The 20,482-nt window shown below is 50.8% G+C and overlaps 1 protein-coding gene across 5 annotated transcripts in view; it reads right to left on the reverse strand.

Annotated features, from left to right (window-relative positions):
* CASZ1 (castor zinc finger 1) overlaps positions 1 to 20,482 on the reverse strand; it is a 281,496-nt gene that overhangs the window by 143,952 nt on the left and 117,062 nt on the right. For all 5 annotated transcript variants that reach the window (XM_062604804.1, XM_062604795.1, XM_062604829.1 and 2 more), the window contains one exon: positions 18,976 to 19,119. The gene's annotated coding sequence lies outside the window, so the exon portion shown is untranslated. The remainder of the gene's footprint in view (positions 1 to 18,975; positions 19,120 to 20,482) is intronic.

Here is a 20,482-nt window from a genome sequence, read left to right on the forward strand (position 1 = left end):
AGATATCTTAAACACCAATCTTTGCTCTCAAGCAGAATCATGGCTTTTACCAAAACTTTTGAGATGAACAATCGAAATGAAGTTAATGGCCAAACTGCTCCCAAATCCAAAGGAATTCTCCAGGCAGAAAGAAACATCAGGTTTTTTTTTCCTGTATTTCACATGGCTGGTTTCTAAATGAACAGTTTCTGCCCTTACCACCTTCTCACCTACAGTCACCATTCTGGTTTGGTTGAAAATCTACAGTTTAGATTCTGAGAAATCTAAACGGTTGCCTCCATTTAACCCAAAGCAACTCGAAACGTATTTATACACCTATTTTAATTGAGAAGCAGGAAATTGCTCCTCACCCAGCCGTACCTGCTGCACGGCCCCTTCCCTCCCCCAGCTCTGCACAACCAGTGCCACAAGGCCTGCTTGGAGAACAAAAGGAGCCAGGCTCCACTCTGCTGACTGGGTTTTAGCTGTGGTAATTTCACCTCCTCCACAAGGCAGTGGGCCAGCAGCAACACTGGAGTACATTGAGATCAAAGCCTTTCCCCCCAGGATAATGGTACTGTTACTCAGGGATGTACACGGCCTGGCCAAGGATGAGAACCTGTCCCCGCATGGAGCAGGAGTCTCTACCCTTCAGCTCCTCACTGAACTGCCCAGAGCACAGCGTTTTCAAGTGAAAACTGTGCTAACAGTGATCAATAGAGAGAACAAGCAACTGGCTGCATGACACAGTTCTTCCTGAATGAGAACAGGGAAAATCAACCCAGCTTCAGCTCTCGCTTGGCCAACCAGGCACCGCTCTGCTCGATGGTGACCCTGCAGCCAAAGAGCACTCACCATCCCCTTCTGCTGCTGTGCCAAGCAGGCAGCTCCCTGGCAGCACAAGTAAAGCTGATTTCTTTACCTCACCTGGGCAATGACCCAACCAGGGACCCATCGCCCCCAGGAGCTACAGCAAAGCAGAGGACCGTCTGCCTTGCACAAGGCTGGATGCTGTGGCACCAGATGCTCCATGTGCCAGGGGTGCAGCCCATCAGAGCACCTCGAGGTCTCTGCCCACCTTGGGTGTTTGCTTGGGTGTCGTGGAGCCTCTGCAAGGGGCTCATTGATGGAGCCTCCACCCGGCCCATCGGATACACACCCTGCACAAAGGATGCTGCTGCTGTGTCCCAGGGACAGAAACTGATCTGTTTGCTTATAGTTTGCTGCGTGTTTCTCCTCTCCACAAAGCACGCTGTAAGTAACATGAAAGCACAAAGTGGATAAATAGGCTCCTCCGACATGATTGGGCACATCTCTGAATGTTTATGGCAGAGAACAGATATTTAGATATTTAAAGGGAATATGTTTTGTTGGTGCCAAACCCCAGGTTTTGCTGTCAGAAAAAACAAACACAAGCACCGAAACTTGTCTTCAAATGGAAATCTGCACAGAAGAGAGTGATTTCCCCATCAAACCAGTTTTATTAGATATAAATATCTCAGTATTTGTACCGAGTGCTGGGTTACCAAAGATTTTACATGCAACTTTTGTATCAAGTGTGGGAGTATTTATGTATCTACATATACATAAAAGAACCTGATTTGAATGCCATCTGAAGTATTTGTGCTTTTTCTCACTTTGCCTGCCTTTGTAAAATACATGTGAGTTTGTAACTGCACATTCATAAAAAACCCATTCCAAACACCCTCAATATTCACCAAACCCCATCCCTCCGAAGAGCAGCATTAATCGAATTAGTAAGCATCACAAACACTCCATACAAAACTCATGCTGAACACACAGAGTGTGTACCCTAAAACATACACAGAATCCTTCTGACTCAAGCCCAAACTCCTACACCGGCCTCACACAAGGAAAAACATACACACATCTCCATACAGACACCCTACATAGGCATATGCCCACACAACAAACACCAAGACAGAACAAAACCACATACAAACAGCTTGATAAACACACACATCTCACCCATACATACATTACCTACCCAAACCACAAAAAAGAGCCTAAATATAAACTCCTCCCCAACAATACACAAACATCCCCCCAAAACACACCACGCACACCGAGCGCCTGCCAAGTGGAATCACAAATACACACAGCAAATACCTCCTTCAAAACACACAACTCATCAGAGGCAGCCTACTAACTACAGAGAGAAGGAGCTCGCTGTGTGTATTTAGAGGTTCAACACCTTATGTCAGCTTTTCCTTTCTGAAGAGGGGGGGAAATGACAGACAGACGGACGGACGGAGAGGGGAAGGAGAGCCTGGGCAGGAGGTGAGAGGGAGGAGGAAAATGGAAGTTGCCTTGTGGGGAAGAATATGGATCAGGCTGTCATCTGGAGACCCATCTTCATCCAGAATTAATGCACTAAAGTTCTTTGGGTTTACTCTAAATGGTTTTAAAGAGACAGTGAAAGCTGTGCTCTGGATGCTGGGTGCCCTGGCTGGCTCAGCCACTTGGAAACTGGGAAAGGCAGCAGGTCTGGCATTCATGGGCAAGGCAGGGAACCCCGGAGAAGTGGCACCAGGTCAGATGGAGAGGTGTGTTTTTAGACTGTCCTAAAAGGTTTAACCCATAAGCTCACCCCTAGAGCTCACCCTAGAGCAAGGCAAGCACAGCCTGACTTGGCTGTATTGGCTGTGGGAGACGGATCAGCACCTGGATCCCTGCTCCGAGCTCAGGCAGGACATCTCTGAGGCACAGGAGCAAGCAGGGAGAGAGGAAGATGCTGTGGGGAGAGCCAAACCTGTCACCACTTACAAGGGACACGTCCTGCAAGAGGCTGGTGGCACCATGGCGTGAACACTGCGAGCCACTTGGGGAATGGCTCCTGGGGCCAGCCAAGCAGAAGCCCCACACGGACACTGGGAAGAGCCACCTTCCTTCCATCCAACCACACACTGTCCTCAGGACAAAACTCTGACCCCCCCGTACCTCCTCCCTCAGTGAATCAATACATCCTTACCTCGACTCCCATACCCCGGGGGGATGCTATGGTTGGGGCGGGGGAGGAAGAACTGAGAGCAAACAACAGCAACAGGAACAGAGTTGAGCCATTTCAATTATTCATATGCCAGATGGGTTCTTTTCCTGCCCTTTTTTTCTTCTGCTACAAAAATAAAGAAGGGGGGAGAGGAGAGCACTGATGTTTGGGGAGCAAAGGGAGGAAAACATATTTTCCCCAAAACAAAGTGCAGAAAAGAGAGGGGAAAGCCCCAGCATACCCATCTCTGTGTGAGGAGACCACAGGGAATGCGAGAGTTCCCACTCACCAAGGAACTCACAAATGACTGATCTTATTTTACACACACCGAGCAAAAGAGACAGGGAAAGTGCACCAAAAAAAGGAGAGAGGGAAAGGGAAAGAGGGATGGTGACAGAGAAAGGGACATGGAATGAAAGAGAAAGAGACAGCAGAGAGAGGGAGGGGGCAGGCAGAAGAGGGCTTTGACCTTCTGTGAAGGATATAAAAAATCCAGCAGCCTCAGGGGACACCCAACTATCTAGCATATTGCTGTTAAAATGTCTGCAAAATTTAATACACTTGGCATGCCATCTAATCAGTCCTTGGAAACCACGGGTTTTCTCCCTCCTGCACTCCAACTGCCGCAGACCTCCAGCGTTTGGGATAAAGTTGGGTACCTTCTACTGATGACAGCAAGTTTGGTGTATGCACACAGGGGAGGCTGGGGTTTCATTTGTGTTTCATTTGCCTTTTTTTGGGGGGGAGCTGGGAAGCAAAGAGCTGTGGTTTTCCCTTTAGAAAAGTTGGTGAAGATCCCTGCATGCTGAAGACATTCAGGGTAAGAGTGCCCCATGCAGAGCGTGCGGTACATGATGGGTGGGCAGATGGACAGTGGATAGACAAGTAGAGAGGGAGATGGATGGATGAATGGATAGATGGGTGGATGGACATGTGGGTGGACGGATGGATGGATGGATGGATGGATGGATGGATGGATGGATGGATGGACAGGCAGATGGACGGGTGGATGGATGGATGGATGGATGGGCAGGTGGTCAGATGGGTGGATGGACATGCAAATGGACAAATGGATGGATGGATGGACGGACATGTGGATGGATGGAAGGACAGGCTGATGGATGGACAGGTGGATGGATGGATGGATGGATGGATGGATGGATGGATGGATGGATGGATGGATGGATGAATGGGAAGCACAGTGGTACTCACACCCACCACTCAGCGGTGCCAAGGAAGCACATGCGCGGCACTGGCACACCCTGTGTATGAGTGCTCGGCGCTGCAGGTGCACTCCCTGCAAGCCAAAGCGCGCACACCCCACTGGCATGGGCACCCCACCACAGGCAACACAGCAGGGATGAGGGAAGGTGAAACCAGCCCCGGGATGGGGCGGCTCCTGGGTGCCCACGCTCCTCATTGAAAGGGACAGCTGCCTCCGCCACCACACAGCAGCAAAGGAAACAGCGCTCGGGGAAAATAACAACAGAAAGCCCCAACCCCCAGAATAACAAAAGCATCCAACACTTGTTACCTTCTGCAAGTGCCTGGCGGGAGCCCAGAGGGGTGAAGGACTCTGAAACAGCTGAGTGGGAAAGGTTCACCCTTCCTCTCCATGGGGAAGGGGACGGAGGAGCCGGTGCGGAGTGATGTGTCAGGTGCTTTCAGCTGTGCCAAGACAGTCAGCAAAGAGCTGGAGATAGGATCAGGCCCTTCAGCTGGGTGTGGAGGTTTATGACCTTGGTCATCCAAAGAGGAGTCCCTGAGAGGTGAGGGCAAGCACCAGCTCTGAGGGCAGAGCACAGGCTCTTGGCCAACAGGCACTGCTGGGCTGGCTGATTCAAGGATGTGGACACCTAACCCGCAGCCTGCGCAGCCTCGGCCCCATGGACCACGAGGGAAGACGGGAGCCCAGGGCTCTCCCAATGCAAGGAAAGCAAGAGATGTGCTGAGGAAAGGGCTGGCAAGGAGGGAACTAAGCCCACAAACACCCTGAGACCCTGGAGGAGGACAGGCACGGCTGCTCACAGACAGGCTCGTCCTGCAGCTCAGGTTCTTCCCGGCCCGTTGGGACTATGGCATGGGAAAACCGCTGTGCGGGAAGCATCTGCAGCTTGGAATAAAGAGCTCCTGGCCCACTGAAGAGGGGGAAAAAGGGTCCTGCTTCCCTCTTTTCTCTGCAGAAGAAGGGGCTTGGTGAGAGGGAAGGTGGAGGAGAGAGCACAAAGGCTTTGGACAGCACTGAGAGGAATTATCAGCGGAGGAAGAGGAAAGAGCATGGATTCACAGGACTATGGAAGTTTAAGCCAAGCCATGGGCTCCAGATCCTTCCCAGCTCAATCAAAACTTTGTTCAGTAAAAAAGTTAATTGCTGAAGAACCAAATAGAAGAAACCCCACAGGCTGCAAACTGCTCAGAGCCTTTAATTAGCCCCAAAACCAAAGTGGTTACAGGAAAATGAGAGTGTAAGAGGGGATCCCGAGGGAGAACTTGTGCTACTCCCCCTTCTCTCCTTCATCACCCAACAGCCCAGGGTAGCGCCATGATAGCAGACTGGGGAAAAGCAGTTGGGGTTGGTTTCTTTTTACTGTCCAGAAGACGAGAGCTCCAGTGAGTGAAACTGGGATTTGAGTCAGGAACCCCAGGGGCTCCAGAGCTTTCCCTTCAACCCCCCACCAGATGCCTGCTGGAGACACAGGGAATGCCTTCCCTGCTTGCACAGAGACAGCTGGCGCTCCAGCCCCTTTAGGGACAAGGGAAATAAATTCCCCCTAGTGCCTAACCCTCAAAAAGGAAAAGAAGTTGCTGGTTAGAAGCAGCTTGTTCTTTACTGTGCTGAAGGATCATCCAAATACACCCGCTCCTGCTAAATACCACCAACAAACACAGCGCTGCTCCTAATCCCCACACAGGCTGTCAAAGAGCACGTTCCTGAGCACCCAGTGACTTTCCAGCCATTTCTCCTCCTGCTTTAAGAAGAAAGCAAAGTGAAGATGAGAGAAGTGCTGGAGTGTTTTAGCTTTGCTGCTGCCCCCACGCACAGCTCACACCTTGCCCCTTAATTCCTGCCCAAGGCAACTGGACTGGGTTTGGAGTCTCACCCACACAATTCTCCTCACTCTCCCTTCTGCCAAGGGCTTAAAGTCTCTGGTGTGTATTGAGCAGAGAGCTGGAAGCATTCTGTTCTGTACAGGCGATGCCAGACTCACCCCAGGTACATGGGAAAAAAGGAGAAGGATGGACAAGCTGGAAGCACAGAGCAAAAGCCAATGATGCTGGAGTACGTGACCATCCCTAGGAGCTGCTTATGGATCCTGCAGTCATCCAAGCTCCGCTCACCTTCCCAGAATCACAGTTTCATGTGTGAAAGCCAAAAAAAGACCCTCAAGAACACCCTAAATGAGAAAATAACACCTTTATGGAGGAAGCATCCAGCCCATCCCGATTTCCAGGCTGATTCCACCCTGCTCCAGCCTACCCCCTCCCCTGGGGCCTATCTAGCTGGGAAATCACAGACAATCAGGGAGGCTGTTCCAGCCAATTTCCTTCAGGGAACCTGCAACTTCCTCCTGGGACTGTCCTCCCACCGCGTTATTACTGCAGCAAGCGAGGGCCACAGGCCTGCCCACGACTGGCTCTACCTTCCCTCTTCTCTGCCGCAGCACTGAGGGTCACAAATCTGACACCCCAGCTCTGGACAAAGGCAGTGAAGCGGAGGAGGGCTTGAAGAATGAGGCTGGTAACAGTAGGAAATGTGGGTAAACACAGGCGTTATGCAGAGAGAGAAAGAGGGAGGTTCTCCAGGAGGCTGTAAATTCATATTTCTAATTACTTCCTCATGTTTTTCAGCACTCCTCAGTCAAGTTTGATTAAAATGCCTTCCAAGGGAAGACGCTCCATTGAGATTGCTGCAGTGGAACAGGCAGGTCATGGAGTCTGTAAAACTGGTAGGGGTGGGTGCTAAGGGCGATAGTTTGGGATTTGGGTACGGATCAGCTCCCCTCCACCTGCACATCCCGTGGGAAGCCACCCTTTGGACACAGAATGCCAGGCCACCTCTAGCTGTTCTCATGCTGCCAGGGTATGAAACAGGGCACGGCTCACAGACATCCCTCATCCCTCATCCCCAGAGCTGATGCGAGACAGCTTCCACAATAATCTCCTTCTTCACTGGCAGACAGGGTCCTCCCAGGAGCACGTCAGAACTTCCTATGAACCATATGCCTCAGCAGATGGGGGAAGCTTCTGCTCCCTTCCACCTAAGAGTCTCTTACGCAGAGACTAGTCTTTACAGTGTAAAGCAGGACTCTAGACCTTGCCTCCTTGTTTGGTTATTCAAAGGAGAGAACACCTGAGAACTAGCAGGCAACAGTAGTTTATGTGTAACAGATTCCAGAAGAATGGAAAGAAAGCACAGGAATAGAGAGGGACTAAGGGAGAAGGCCACTCCTATCACCTTCAGCCCTAAGAAGCCTTGGCACAGCCAATTCTCCTCCTGCCCCTGCTCTGCCAGGCTCCCGGGGAAGCCCCAGGGTGAGGACTGGGGATCAGAGAAGGTGCCCAGCACCAGGGGGGTTTGGTTTATCCTTGATGCTGTGGCAAGAGGGAGATGGAAAAGATGCTGCTGGATTTCAGCCTCTGAGTTCTCTGCATGGCTCTGGGGAAATCATGATTATCTTGATGCCTGGTTTGTCTCTCTTCTCTCCCCCTCCCCTCCCTGCTCTGAATATCTGAGTGTCTTAATGCTCATGTGAGTAAGGGACAGACCCTGCCACAGACAGCTGGGCCTGAAGCAGGCAGGTTCTGATGAGTTTCCTCTCTTACATGACTCTGCCAGGACACAAAATGCACAGTTCAGCTGAGCAGGAGACATGCAGTCCATGATACTGCCCACACTGGCATACAAACAAATGGTACAACACTCTTCTGGTTCAGCTTCTCTCCATCATGTGCAAGACACAGGTCCAGTTGGCTCTGCAGCCTTCTTGTTCCCCCTTCCCATCCAGTCTGTAACAGAAGGACCTAAGGACTAGGAGAGGAAGAGGCAGAAAGTTTCCAGGTGCATCTCAAATCCTAAATTCAGGACCACCACTGTGCTTCGGAACAGGAGGGTAGGAAATTATGCTTCATGGTGCACTGTTTACAAGGGAGACCTGACATTCAGACATGGTCAGGCTAGGGAAGAGGTCTTGCTCTTCATGTAAACCCTTGCATGATGCAAGCTGAAAGCTGAGCAAACCAATCCACAGCAGGGAGACTACACAGTCATTGTGTTAAACCTGCAGTCACTGCAACCTAAGCCAGCAAGGTGCATGCAGCCAGAGCACTACACATGAGCGTGACCAACTGTAGAGCTGCCCAGCTTGGGGAGCTGCATGCAGAGCGTGCCTATGCAGGCAGCAGGGACCAGGAGCATGCCCAGGACCTGCCACTGCTGCCTCTGGAGATAACTGACGTGGGGTGCTGGGTGCAGGCTGCAGTGCTGCTGACCAGACACTGGATGTGGAAGCGCAGGGGGATCCACACTGGAGTGGAGGAGTGTGTCTGGATGTAAAGGAGGCAGCAGCTTGTGCTGCGTGGCCCAAATGTGACCAAGCAAGGCAAAGCCCTGCTTTCCTGCTTGGGGAAGCGCAGGAGCTGCATTTGGAGAGGGGAAGCTCTCCTCTGAGAAACCTAGAGGTGGTTTACGGGGAGCTTCTGACTCCAAAGTCATCCAAGTTCTTGAGGTAATTAATTTACTGCTGAAAGAAGGAGCAGGAAGAACAATAAAAGGGCCTTTGTACTTGGGGTGGGGCAGGAGCATGGGAAGCCCTTTCAGAGAAGAAGGAGTTGGGGGCAAACAAAAACAAAACCCCAAAATAATCAATTGATTGACAAGCTTAGAGAAAAGGCACGTTTTTAACATTCTTAATCCCTAGAACAAACACACAGGGAGGAATGAGGACAGAGAACGTCCTCAGAGATCACTGCGAGAGAGCAGGCTTGGTGCAGGCAGGAGGCAATGTGCTGGTGGCTCTTTGGATGGTGCTGCCCAAGCCAGGGAGAGGTGTGCAGGGGAAACAGGGCAGAGGATGGTAAAATCAAAGGTAGACACTCACTTGCATCTTAAACCTCTCTACTTTTCTGTGCTACTGCTGTTTCAACATAATCAATATTACACTAGAAACAGAACCAAATGTCTCCCACCCAGCAGTGGAAATACAGCGGCACTTGGAGTGACCGAAACCTTCTCCAACCCCAAGTCAGCTGCTCTATTAAGAACCAAACTGGATGACACTGTCCCCCCATCCCATTCCCATCCTTCCCCAAAGCATCCTTTAAATCCCTCCGGCACAGCAGGCGTTAAAAGGCTGGTTTTAGTGGTAGAGACATGTTTAGGAAGGGATTGAATCTGCGCGTGGTGCAGCCGGTTCCCTGTTTATTAATAAGCTATTTATCATTGGTGTTGCTTTTAATACCATTTTGGCTTCATGTTGTTAATGAAATATAAATACCCGCACTAATGATGTTGGTCAGGAGGCAGCGTGGGCCACGGGCAGCTCTGCAGGAGGGAGGCCAAACCACGGCTGCGACGGCGTGACTGCCAGCCCAGCCTCCGGAACTGCTTTCCCACACACTGCCACAGCACTGCGTGAGCACAGCGGGGCGAGGAGGGGTGCGATGGGATGGGATGGGATGGGATGGGATGGGATGGGATGGGATGCAATGGCACAGCACTGGCAGAAGGGGAGAGAGAGGTTTCCAGTGGCTCTAGACCACTCTGGCAGCCCAGACCCAAGCTAGAGCCCGCCAAAGCTGCATGGAAAGGAAGGGGGCTCAGCATCACACTTCAGCTCCACCAAGGCACAGCGCTGCTCCCTCCCAACTGCCTGCCTCCAGAGCTCACAAGAAGCTGTCCCAGCCCAACATGTCTCTCTTGGGGACCCTGCAAGCTGCAAAGTAGCTCTCTAGAGGGAATATGTAGAAGAAGTTGGATGAGTTTGGTTTGCTTAATGTAGTTGCCCCACTGGAAGAGTGATCTGCAGGCTCTGCACTCCAGGGCAGCTCTCACATGAGCCCAAGACCCCTTCAGCAAAGAGGCGTTCCCCAGCCACAGCCCCAGGTAGAGAAGGGACCACTTTGCCCCAGGCCTGCTGCAGGATAGGTGGGGATGGAGAGAAGAAAGGAATCTCCTGCCCTTATAGACAACAACATCAAGAGCTTGGCCTTTGGCAAGGGTTCAGAGGCTTGCTCTGGGTCGGCAGAGAGAGCTCACACAGGTCCCTCTCCATTAGCTTGTGTCTAGCACCGTCATGGGGCAGGGATTACAAATCTCCCTAAGAAGGCTTTTGGAAATCCCATCTTGCATTACTGTTTGCATTAGAGCAGCCCCTAGAGAGAGCTGAGGCCTGGGCATGCTCTCAGATAGAACCCTGGGCCAGGAGAGGTTTCAAGGCACCAGAAAGGACTCGTATGGAAAAGCAATAGGCAAAACAGCTTTGGGACTAGTCAGTGGAGGAGGAAGGGGAAAACCAATGCCCAAGGCCACTACCATACCCAGCAGGCACACAGCTCCCCAAATCAGAGGAGAACCTGAAATGGACCTTTACCACCAGGAAGCCCCAGACCTCTGCAAGCATCCACAACAAAACCAAACACTTGCCTCAGCAGCAAACTCCAAACCCCATCACTGCCTGAAGAGTCACTGAAGAGGCAAATCTGGACAAGAAAATGTATCACCCTGTCCTCACACAGCTCTTCTAACAGTGATTTGCCTGGCTCCAAGTTGACCCACTCCACTAATCTCATTCAACAAGTAGGGAACCAAAGAGCTCCCCATAAAGCTGGAAGCCCAACTGGGAGCACTAAGTGCAAAGGATGACCATGCACCCCCTTACCCAGGCCAGGGGCACCACAGCTCCTGTCTTTTGTGACCAAGAGGTGGCTTTGTGCCCTCCTTCACGCTGCTGCCACAAAAGCCACCCCATCATCTGTTTGTGTGAAGATGCTTCTCCCTTTCCCTCCATGACCATCAACACCCTTTTTTCTCTTCCTCTCTACCAGCCAGCCAGTAGAGAGGAAGCTCCAACTGGGAGCTCTCCTGGTACCCCCTGCCACAAGGAACACCATCAATTTACACTGCTCCTTTAAGACGTTATCTTTTAATTTGGTGCTCCCCCTTTCCCCTCCTCAACTAACTGATTTATTAGTTTACATCTCATAAATTGTAACCCCTTACCTCCCCCTTCACCTTCTCAGATGCCATAAATCCCCTTCAGGCCCTCGACACCCTTCTGCATGTGGTGCAGCCCCCTGCCCCCCAAAGTCACCTCCGAGTCCCCCAGGAGCACGGGGCTCATTTGCTGGGGGTTTGGTCTGGCTCGTCTCAGCAGCTAATCCCTTGGGTGGCTCCTGTCAGATTATTAATTAGCTAAAGCGGATCGGCCCTGGAACAACATGCGGTTGGACTTCAGATAAAACAGGACGGCAAAGGCTTGGCATGGAGTTGTTTAAAGAGACATTGTCCTTTTTTCCTCTTGCCTTCTCCTGGGGTTGGGAGGAAGGAGAGGAGGAGGAGATGGGCTACTTCCACATCCTCGCATCCCTGGCGCCTTGCCATCCTGTGCTGCTCAGAGGGCAGCGAGCGCAGGCCTAGAGGTGCAGAGGACAGGAATGACTGGCATCATTCACACGCTCACACCTAAACTTCCCCAGATGTTGGAAAAGCTTTGGGAACCTGTTCAGAGGCTCTGGAGGGTCCCACCTCCTCTCGGCTGTCCCAGTTACAGAATCATCAAATAGTTAGGGCTGGAAAGGACCTTAAGATCCTTAGTTCCAACCCTTCACTGCTCCTTATGGAAAACTTGGTACTTACAACTACCCCAAGAAACGAGACAAAGGCTGTTCCAAGGCTCATCCCCACTAAAGAACAGGTATTTTAAACCAGGAGAAGCCATCCAGTTTGTGTGTGCAGGTTCTAAAGCTCCCTTCCTTACGCAGTACAGCCTTCCAGGGCAGGATGAAGAACATCATGGTCACATTACACAGGAAAGCTGGGGAGCTGCTCACCTCCTCGCTCCCTTCCCACTTTGGATTGTTTTGACTCAAACCGATGAAGCTGAAATATCGAGTCACAGCGGCACTAAACTTCATTACAAGCTCTTAACACAGATTACTTAATAAAAACCAGGCTGCTTTAATTGCTTTTCCCCCATTAGCATTTCTGGAGGAGAAAACTCTGATTAATTTGAAGAGGCACATTTCCCCCCACCCCTTGTGCTGGCCTGTGCACCAGGCCTCCTTCCCACACCAGCTTGGTCCGCAAGAGCATCCCAGAGAGCAAACAGAGCACCCAAATCCACAAGACTGAAAAACAAAGGGACTGAAGGCCTGCATGAACAGATGGGAGTAATGGAGTGAAGCAAACAAGGGAAAGAAAAATCTCTTCTCTCTGGCGAACCCATAAAAAGTGGCACAGGGGAATGAGCAAGTGGGTAGAAGAGAACAGGACACAGGGATGGTAGCTAATGTGGCAGGGTTCAAAGAGCAAGCCCAGAAGCTGCTAGCTGATTGATGTTGGTGGGGTCCTGGGAAGCACCTGGAATGGTCCCTGTTCCTTGTTCAGGTCCTGCTTGGATAGCCTGTTCCAGGGGTGGGTGGCTGCACTTTCCCCCTTGCTGGTCAACGCCAGGTTAGGAGTGCTGGGAAGCTGGGGAGGAAGGAGGAGGAAGTAACCCTCATGGTCCAGCAGCTCCCTCTGGGTTGCAAAAGACAGGAATACAGCAGTCTCATGTGCAAAGGAAGGAACCTCTTGGGGGGAAAGCCAGAGCCCAACTATCCCAGGGAACAAGCAGGGCCGGCAGCAGCACTGGGTTCTGCTCCTACAGTCGAAGATGCCAAGAAGCTCTCCTCCCTCCATCCCCAGGACAGATCTCTACCTTTATCCCTCTATCAGGGATCAAGGATACCAGCTCCCCAAAGACAGGCTGTCAGAGAGCACAGACCCCTCTGCCCCATGTTGTATGTGACCTGGGTAAAAGAAGCCTACTAAAACCTCCCTGGCCTTCAGGGCAACTGCCTTCAGCTCCTGTTGTAACTAGCCCTGGTGAGGGAGGATGGCAACCAGGTCCCTGAGTAGGCTGTTCTCTAGGTCAGCACACTTCAGGGACATGATAATCAAGCAGGAATTGCTCCCATGTGCCAACTCCTGTCAACCTTGCAATGCTTTGTGTTTTTCTTAAAGCCTGAGATCTTGCAGGTTACATCAGAATTCTGTTTGGTACAACAACGTCTGTAGAGTGCTATCCCTCCCTCTGATCCCTCTGCTCTCCCACTCGCAGGGCACAGCAACCTGCAATGTGATCTCTGTGCATCCTAAACACATAGAAACCTCGCTGTTATTAAGCCCTATAACTGGGGAGAGGAGGGGGGGTAGCTTTTGACTTCTGAAAGGACAAGTCTGGCAATATTGGTTGCTCATTTTACTTTCAAATTCATCTTAGTTTCTCCTCTCCTCTTTTTCTCTTGTATGTTCCATTAATGTACAGCTAAGACAAACGGCAAGAATCATAAGAAAGACACTGGGACAGATCATAAACTGCCTTGGCAAAAGAAGAAGTTGAAACACAGCTCTGCTGCTTTACCTCAGCAGATGGCTTACCTGTGGCTCTTCATGGTTAATGTATAACTGCAGTAATAACACCACAGCAAAAAGCCCCAGCATTAATACATAATTTGTCAGAGGCAATATGCTAGAACAGGCCTTCCATATTCAGCTCAAGTAGTGAGATAAGCCTCACCTCCAGCACTGCCCCATGGGCTGAGCACCAGCTCTGGAATGAGCCCCAAGAGAAGCCATCAGAGAACAGACCACATTCACCTCCCACTATTTGCTCATTTCTCACATTTTTTGGGTTTATCAACAGATTTCTAAGAACTACATTTTGAACATGCATTTCCCTCGAACACTCGGGTGCATACTTCGCACTGATTGCTCCAAGTGCCTTCCAACCGGTTTTCCTTCAGGAACTCTGGCAGGTCAGCGCCAGGGGTGGCTCCCACTGGATAGCTGCCTTACGGACAGACAAACAGCCTCACACAGAGTCCCTACCAGAGTTGAACTGTTCCTACATGTGTAACTGGCAGAGCCCTATTAACCTGTTCCTTTAGCTACCTCCTTCATCAGGGTGCCATGGAATTCCTCCCACATCCCAGCTGAGAGAACTGCTGCTGAATCTAGTAAGGCTAAGGAAGAAATACTGTCATCTGACTAAAGGAATCAGGAGATCTGGCTAAAGGAATCAGGAGATCTGGCTTCTCCTCCCAACTCTGCTTCTGAGTCATTATTAGCATAAAATCAGGTTTGTTACATCAGTGAGGCTTGAGTAAATAAACCACGACTCATCACCATGTTTTATTTTGCAATACCTCAGTGGGCTCCCCTCTACAAATAAACACTCTTAATGCTCATTGCATTGCAGATGTATGGGGAAGGAGGGTGAGAAAAGACCCTAAATAGGCCTAAAAGCTTTATGGAGAGCAGTGAAATCACAGCTTTTTTGAGGATATTGACTTTCACAGGACAGGCGTTTAAAAGAAAGGCAGCCCTTACCTGGGGAGGCTAAGAGACAGGTAAGTCATGCCTGCAGGTCTGACAGAGCTGATGGGTAAGAGAGATTGGGAAACATCCCGCTCCTTTTCTGAGGAGCCAAGGCTGAAATCCTGACTCCGCTGAGGTTTATGGCAAATCTCGTGCTTGCTGTACCAGTGCCAGGATTTAACGTCCATAAAGTTCAAGTGTGAAGACAGAGGCGTTAGGAAAGAGCTGGCCACCTCCATCTGCATGGCTCTAGGAGACTGAGAATACCATGAAGTCAGAAGAATGACTGAAGGTGGCAGGGAAAGCAAGGTCTAAACCCATAAAGGCCTGGTCCTGTCTCCTCCAGTACTGAACCTCCTTCTTCCATCTGAGTTACTGCGGCAGGCTGGTCTCCTGCGTGATGCTCACCCGGGCAACTCTCATCCCTCACTTAAGCACGGGGCTTCTTTAGGGCTAAAAGCTGCTGCACACATGCACACACATGAGCTCTGTGCTTGTACATTGCTGCCCCACAGGCTCCGCACTCAGACCCCCTGCACCACCTGGGAAGGATCCTGCTCAGCTGCTTCCTCACTGCTGGAAAACCTCTTCAGCTTTTCCACCTCAGCCAACTATTCCCCCTCATGTGGATGCCGCAGTGCAAAATCACTTGCTGGTGGGCACAGCCAGGCTTCCCAAAGGGCTTTGGGTTCTACTGCGCCTACCCTGAGCTTGAGACTAAATCATTCTGTATCTCCCAAGTGTTTCCCCCTCAAACTCTACATCAGGCCCCTTCCCTGAACCTCCGAGCCTTTTCAACCTGCCTAGACCCCACTGCTGGACTTGGCCCTCTGTGAGAAGGCTGCATTGTCCACATGAGCCAGAGGTGCTAAGGACCTTAGTGGATCAGGCTTCAGCCCCATTCCCAGGCCAGATATGGGAAGGACAGCTAGAAGGCCTGCCAAGCACATGATCGTCTTTCCCCTCCTTTGACTTCCCCCCATTCAGCTTTCCACAGCCGCCAACCAAACATCTGATCGAAGGCCCGGGGGAGGGAGTCAGAACTGTCCAGTCTGGTTATGAGTGAAGGTCATTGATCTAGTGCAGACCAGGGATGCGGAAAACAGGGGAGGGAGGAAAAACCCTCTGCGAGGGAGAAGAGAGGGAAGAGAGGGAGGGAGAGACAGCGCCAGGGAGCGCAGGGAAGGCAGCGGAAGTGGCTGGAACACAGTTTCACACTCCGAGACCCAAGGGCTGTTGTCAACCCGTCCTTCATGCTCACATCTTGTCACACTAGAGGTCAGGTCTCCCAAGCGTTCCTGGAGAGCTGAGCTAGCCCATATGGCAGGCAATATGTTAACAATATGGATCAGCTGCTCGTCAGGGCCTGAGCAGATGGATGTGACAACCCTGCTCTTATCCCAGCCAGGCTTTTAACATCTTTCCCTCTCCTCAACTCAGCCCTACCGGAAGAGCTGCGCCCCACAACTGTTGCCTCCAGCCTAGGTGGACCGTGGGGCCACAGGTCAGAACAGGCAGCATGGAAATGCCTGCCTTGCTTTATCTGGGTACGAGCAGGCAGGGTAGAGCCCCATTCAGACCAGTGCAGGCAGGAACCGGGCCAAACTTTTATCCAGTGAGAGCAAGCTGTGAATGGAAAGCCCTTGCTATAATCCAGATACGTGCTATTAACTCCCAAGCAGGGTGATACAGTAGATACTGTATTCAGATATATGTATATGGCATGTTACCACCAGATGCCACACGTTACAGTCTAGACTGAGTTTTGTAACTGCCTGGGAAAATTTTCTCTCACAGAACAAGTAATACATAAATAGATGTATATTTTAATGGGCAAGTTAAACTCCTCCTGGCAAAGGCAGGCAAGCTGATTTCATACACAGGCGGGTAAATTTCCACAATGATTTTGCAAGGCTGTTTCATATTCCCCAGCTCAGGATCGGAGCCGTCAGGGCTGGCTGGGCTGGGCCGGCTGCAGCGCTGCACGAGGCAGGGTTCCCACCTCGCTCCCATGCGGTGATCCCCAGGATCCCAGCACAAGTAGCACAGTGCATCCAAGTTAAGCCCTGACTTTAGGTTTACTTTTCAGGTTGAAGCAAGGGGAAATGGTTTGTCAACTGAATCACAGACAGAGCAGGTATTTCTAATCATTTTCCCACATTTTTCCCCACAAAAAGGCTACCCTTCATCAACCGAACAAGAAAACTCCCTCCAACCTTTCTAGCTCTAGGACTAACCAGCCGGCTTGTGCTTATAAACAGAGCGCAAAAGCAATCACAGCCTAGGGATGGGCTCTGGAGAACGTGCAAACAGCCTCCGTAGCCCAAAGTCAATTGAGCTTGTTTTGAAAGTAGAAGCCATACAACTTGCTCCAGGGCTGAAGACTGGAACACAGGGATTTCTAGTCCAGAGCATGAGTGATCACAAAGCCACATGCCTGAGAGCTTAAATGCATCTCCTTCACTGAAGTGATGCTTGTACAACTAGGGGCACCTCAGAAAACAGCTGGAGTCAAAGGAAATACTTCCATTGTCTCTAATGAGCTTCTGCCCCTCAGAAAACAGCCCCCGAAGAACACCCAGCTTTGTACAGGCAATGCACCCAGCAGAAGAAGGCAAACATCAAGGATTACTGATCTGCAAGAACCTGGACCTTAAGGTTCAGGTCAGCACTTAAGGAATTCCTGATATACCTGTCTCCTCCTCTTGCCTTCCTGCCTCAAAGGTCTTGCACATCCTAGGCCCATGCCAGATGAACATGAGGGCTTGCAACACCAGGAGCTACTGGAAAAGCTCCCTCTGATGGAAAAATGGACCCAGAACCTCTGCAGCAGCTTCCACAGCAGAGTTATTCTCCATGGATGTTGGGCTTCTCTGGAGAGGCACATAAGGATGTTTGGTGGAAAATTCACCTGCTGCAGTCAAACTTGAGAATCTGTATCTTATGTGACAAAACCTCAAGGCTCTTCATGTTCCACTACCCTATTCCCTTGGGCAGAGCTCTGATTTGGGAAGCTCTCTTGCCTCTGGGGGTCTGGGAAGATGTGTGCCACTGTTCTAAAAGGGGACACGGGCACCAGAGCAGCTCACTCAGGGATAAAGGCCAGAATTCCCAACATTAACAGCTCAAAACCAAGCTTTCCAAATAAAGCATGCCAGACCCTGGAGGAGTTTCAGCACGAGGAAGGTGTGGGAAGGCACAGTTCACCCATATCCCATCCTGAAGCACACTGTATTTCCTGGCAGGTTTACTGAAAGCACTCAGGTCTGTAGGCTCCGAACACGTGGCAGGCACTAAGCTCTGCTGAGCCTTAGAGGATCACGGCTCCTGCTCTTTAAGGTAGAGCACTGAGAACAAGTAAATTCCCCCCATGCCACACAAAGCCAGAGATGAAGCCCCAAACCAACATCTCAGCCCTGTGACTTTTCTCCTCTTCCTTCTCACTAAGCCAATACAGTCCCTCCACCCCGATCCTTTCAGTTCAGGTCTCAGCTGTACCTGTGACTCACAACAGCACTCGAAACACTGCTTTGCCCAACTATCATCTGTGGCACAGCAGCAAAAGACAGAGGAACATGGTGATACACAATCCCCACAGGCACTTTGGGTTGCTCACCTTCATTCAGGCCTCACCATCACTCATTGGTGCCAACACAGTATGAAGATACCCCTTGAGAAAACCTCTACCCCCTTAGGAAGAGACAGAACATCATACAAAGCCCAGCCACAGCAAGGATCCTCACCCCTTCTAAGTGCAGCAGTATGGCATTGCCACCAGGCACCTCTCATATCCCCAAACCATTGAGAAGAAATACATTATCCCACTGGTGTTATCCTACAGTGGCTTTCTTCCACCCATGTTGTGCCCTACCTTTCTTTGTGGAGAAGCTGTGATGGGAGCCAAGCAGTGAAGAAAGTAAAATGGCTTTTAGAAACAGAGTCCCACCCTCTCACAACCTTTCTGACTTTCCCACCGTGACCACAGACATCCTCAAACTCCTCTTCTTTCGTGAAACAAGTCAATCAGAAACTGTCCCACACAATACTTACCCGGGGGACTCCCATGCAGCCAGTTCTGGCACACTACCTACCTAATTGCTAATACTGCACAGCAGCTCATTAGGAGAAGGCAGCTGAGAGAGGGAGCTGTTCAAACTGGTGCTTTGCTGTGTCAGCTGGGTGCCTGTGTCTGCAGAAATAGGCAGCGATGGCAGGGGTAAACCCAGTCCTACTTGTAAGCCAGCCCAAGACACACCAGCACCACCCAAACCAATGACTTTCAGCAGCTCTTCTAAACTTTATAGGCCAGAGATTTCCAAGGAGCTGGAATGGAGGCTCTGGAGAGCCAAAATCACTCGCTCCAGTCCTACCTCAGAGCAGACAGTTTGATCACAGAACAAGTCAGTACCTTGCATTGAGAAGTCACCGGCTTCAAGGTCCATTCCAGTGTGCAAAGCCAGGAGAGAAGTCAGGCTCTTTGTTTTGCAGGTGGTCTCAGGTGAAGACAGTGTGAATTTGATGGTTTCCCTTCACTTGGTGAAGTCGCTTGGCCCTGAGGAGAGTTTCAAAAGGAAATGAATATTCCTTACTGAGCAGTCCAAGAGCTCAGGTGAATCATGAGCACAGGCAATGACGCCGACCTCAAATGCCACAGCCACCCACAGACCTCAGCCTTGGTCACACACAACAGTCCAGAGAGGCAAGGCACTGCACACCCCACCAGACACACTGCATCCCGGTCTCCTTCTCTGCCGTGTGTGGTTCTAGCCACACAGAAGTCAAGGTACAAACCACCCAGGTGATTATCCAGTGGGCCACACACTCCAACTTTCCCTAGGGAAAACTCCAGGTCAATCACCTGCAGGAGCAGCCTACAGTGCTAAGCCACTTACTGCAAGGAGCTTCCCCCATCGCCAGCTGAGCAGTTCCGCACACGTGAGATGATGGGGAAATGGTCCTCTTGTGTTGCCTTACAGAGCTCTAGAGCCAGCCCTGCGCACCCCCACATCAGATAGAATTCTTCAACCCCAAAGACGTTACAGACACAAAGAAAGAATTATTTCCACTTCAGTGAGGCACACAGAAAGTAAGAGACTTGTCAGAGGTCACTTGGCAAAGCTGAAGCGGAGCTGGGAGCTAAAACCAAACCTCCCAAACTTCAGCCTGAGCTGGACAAGCCCCACTTCCCTTCCTGCGCTCCTTGGATGCACACTGCCACCTCTGCAACAGGTTTCACCCTTCTCCCCACTTTCCCGAGACTGTTAAAGACAATTCCCTTCCATTTCCTGCATGGGAGGAAATGGATAAATTCACAGATTAAAAGAACAAGAACTTTTTACCTTACTCACAACATTAAACCAAGTCCTTAGCTCCAACATTTGACAGAGGCTCAGGAGCTTCAGCCCCGTCCCGAGGTGGGATTTGCAGTTTTGGTGGTGGTTTGTTCTTAATTCCCATCAGACAAAAATACAAGAAGCAAAACAAAAGAGGGTTGTTGAGATCAATTTGTGATAGGTGCCGGGCCAAAGAAAATGGAGCCAAAGGAGCCAGAACCCTGCAACCAGCAACCTTTGTGTCAATTTAAGCAAATATTGTGGCGTTTCCATGGCAATCCCTGTTTTGAATATCCACTACACTCACTTTTTAAAGGGCTTTTCCTGTTTGCGTTTCAACTTCAAAACCTGTAAATATTTTCAGCCTTAACACATCCCGACCTCCCCCAGCCTCCCAAATGAGATACTATCAAAGCTCTGCCGTGAAGCCTTCTGCCTGTGCTACCCCAAAGCTGTGAAAATTCACAGCAGAAGCAGGTTACAACCCACCAAAGCCAGGGATAGCAGGAGCAGGGCTGGACCTTCGTCCCGCTCTCAGCCTCTTTGCAGCAGTGGCTACAGGAGCCTGCTCCTTACTTCTCC

The sequence above is a fragment of the Pezoporus occidentalis genome, unplaced genomic scaffold (genome assembly GCF_034315485.1).
Source record: "Pezoporus occidentalis ecotype Australia unplaced genomic scaffold, CSIRO_AGI_Poc_V1 ctg119, whole genome shotgun sequence".
Classification (NCBI taxonomy): Eukaryota; Metazoa; Chordata; class Aves; order Psittaciformes; family Psittacidae; genus Pezoporus; species Pezoporus occidentalis.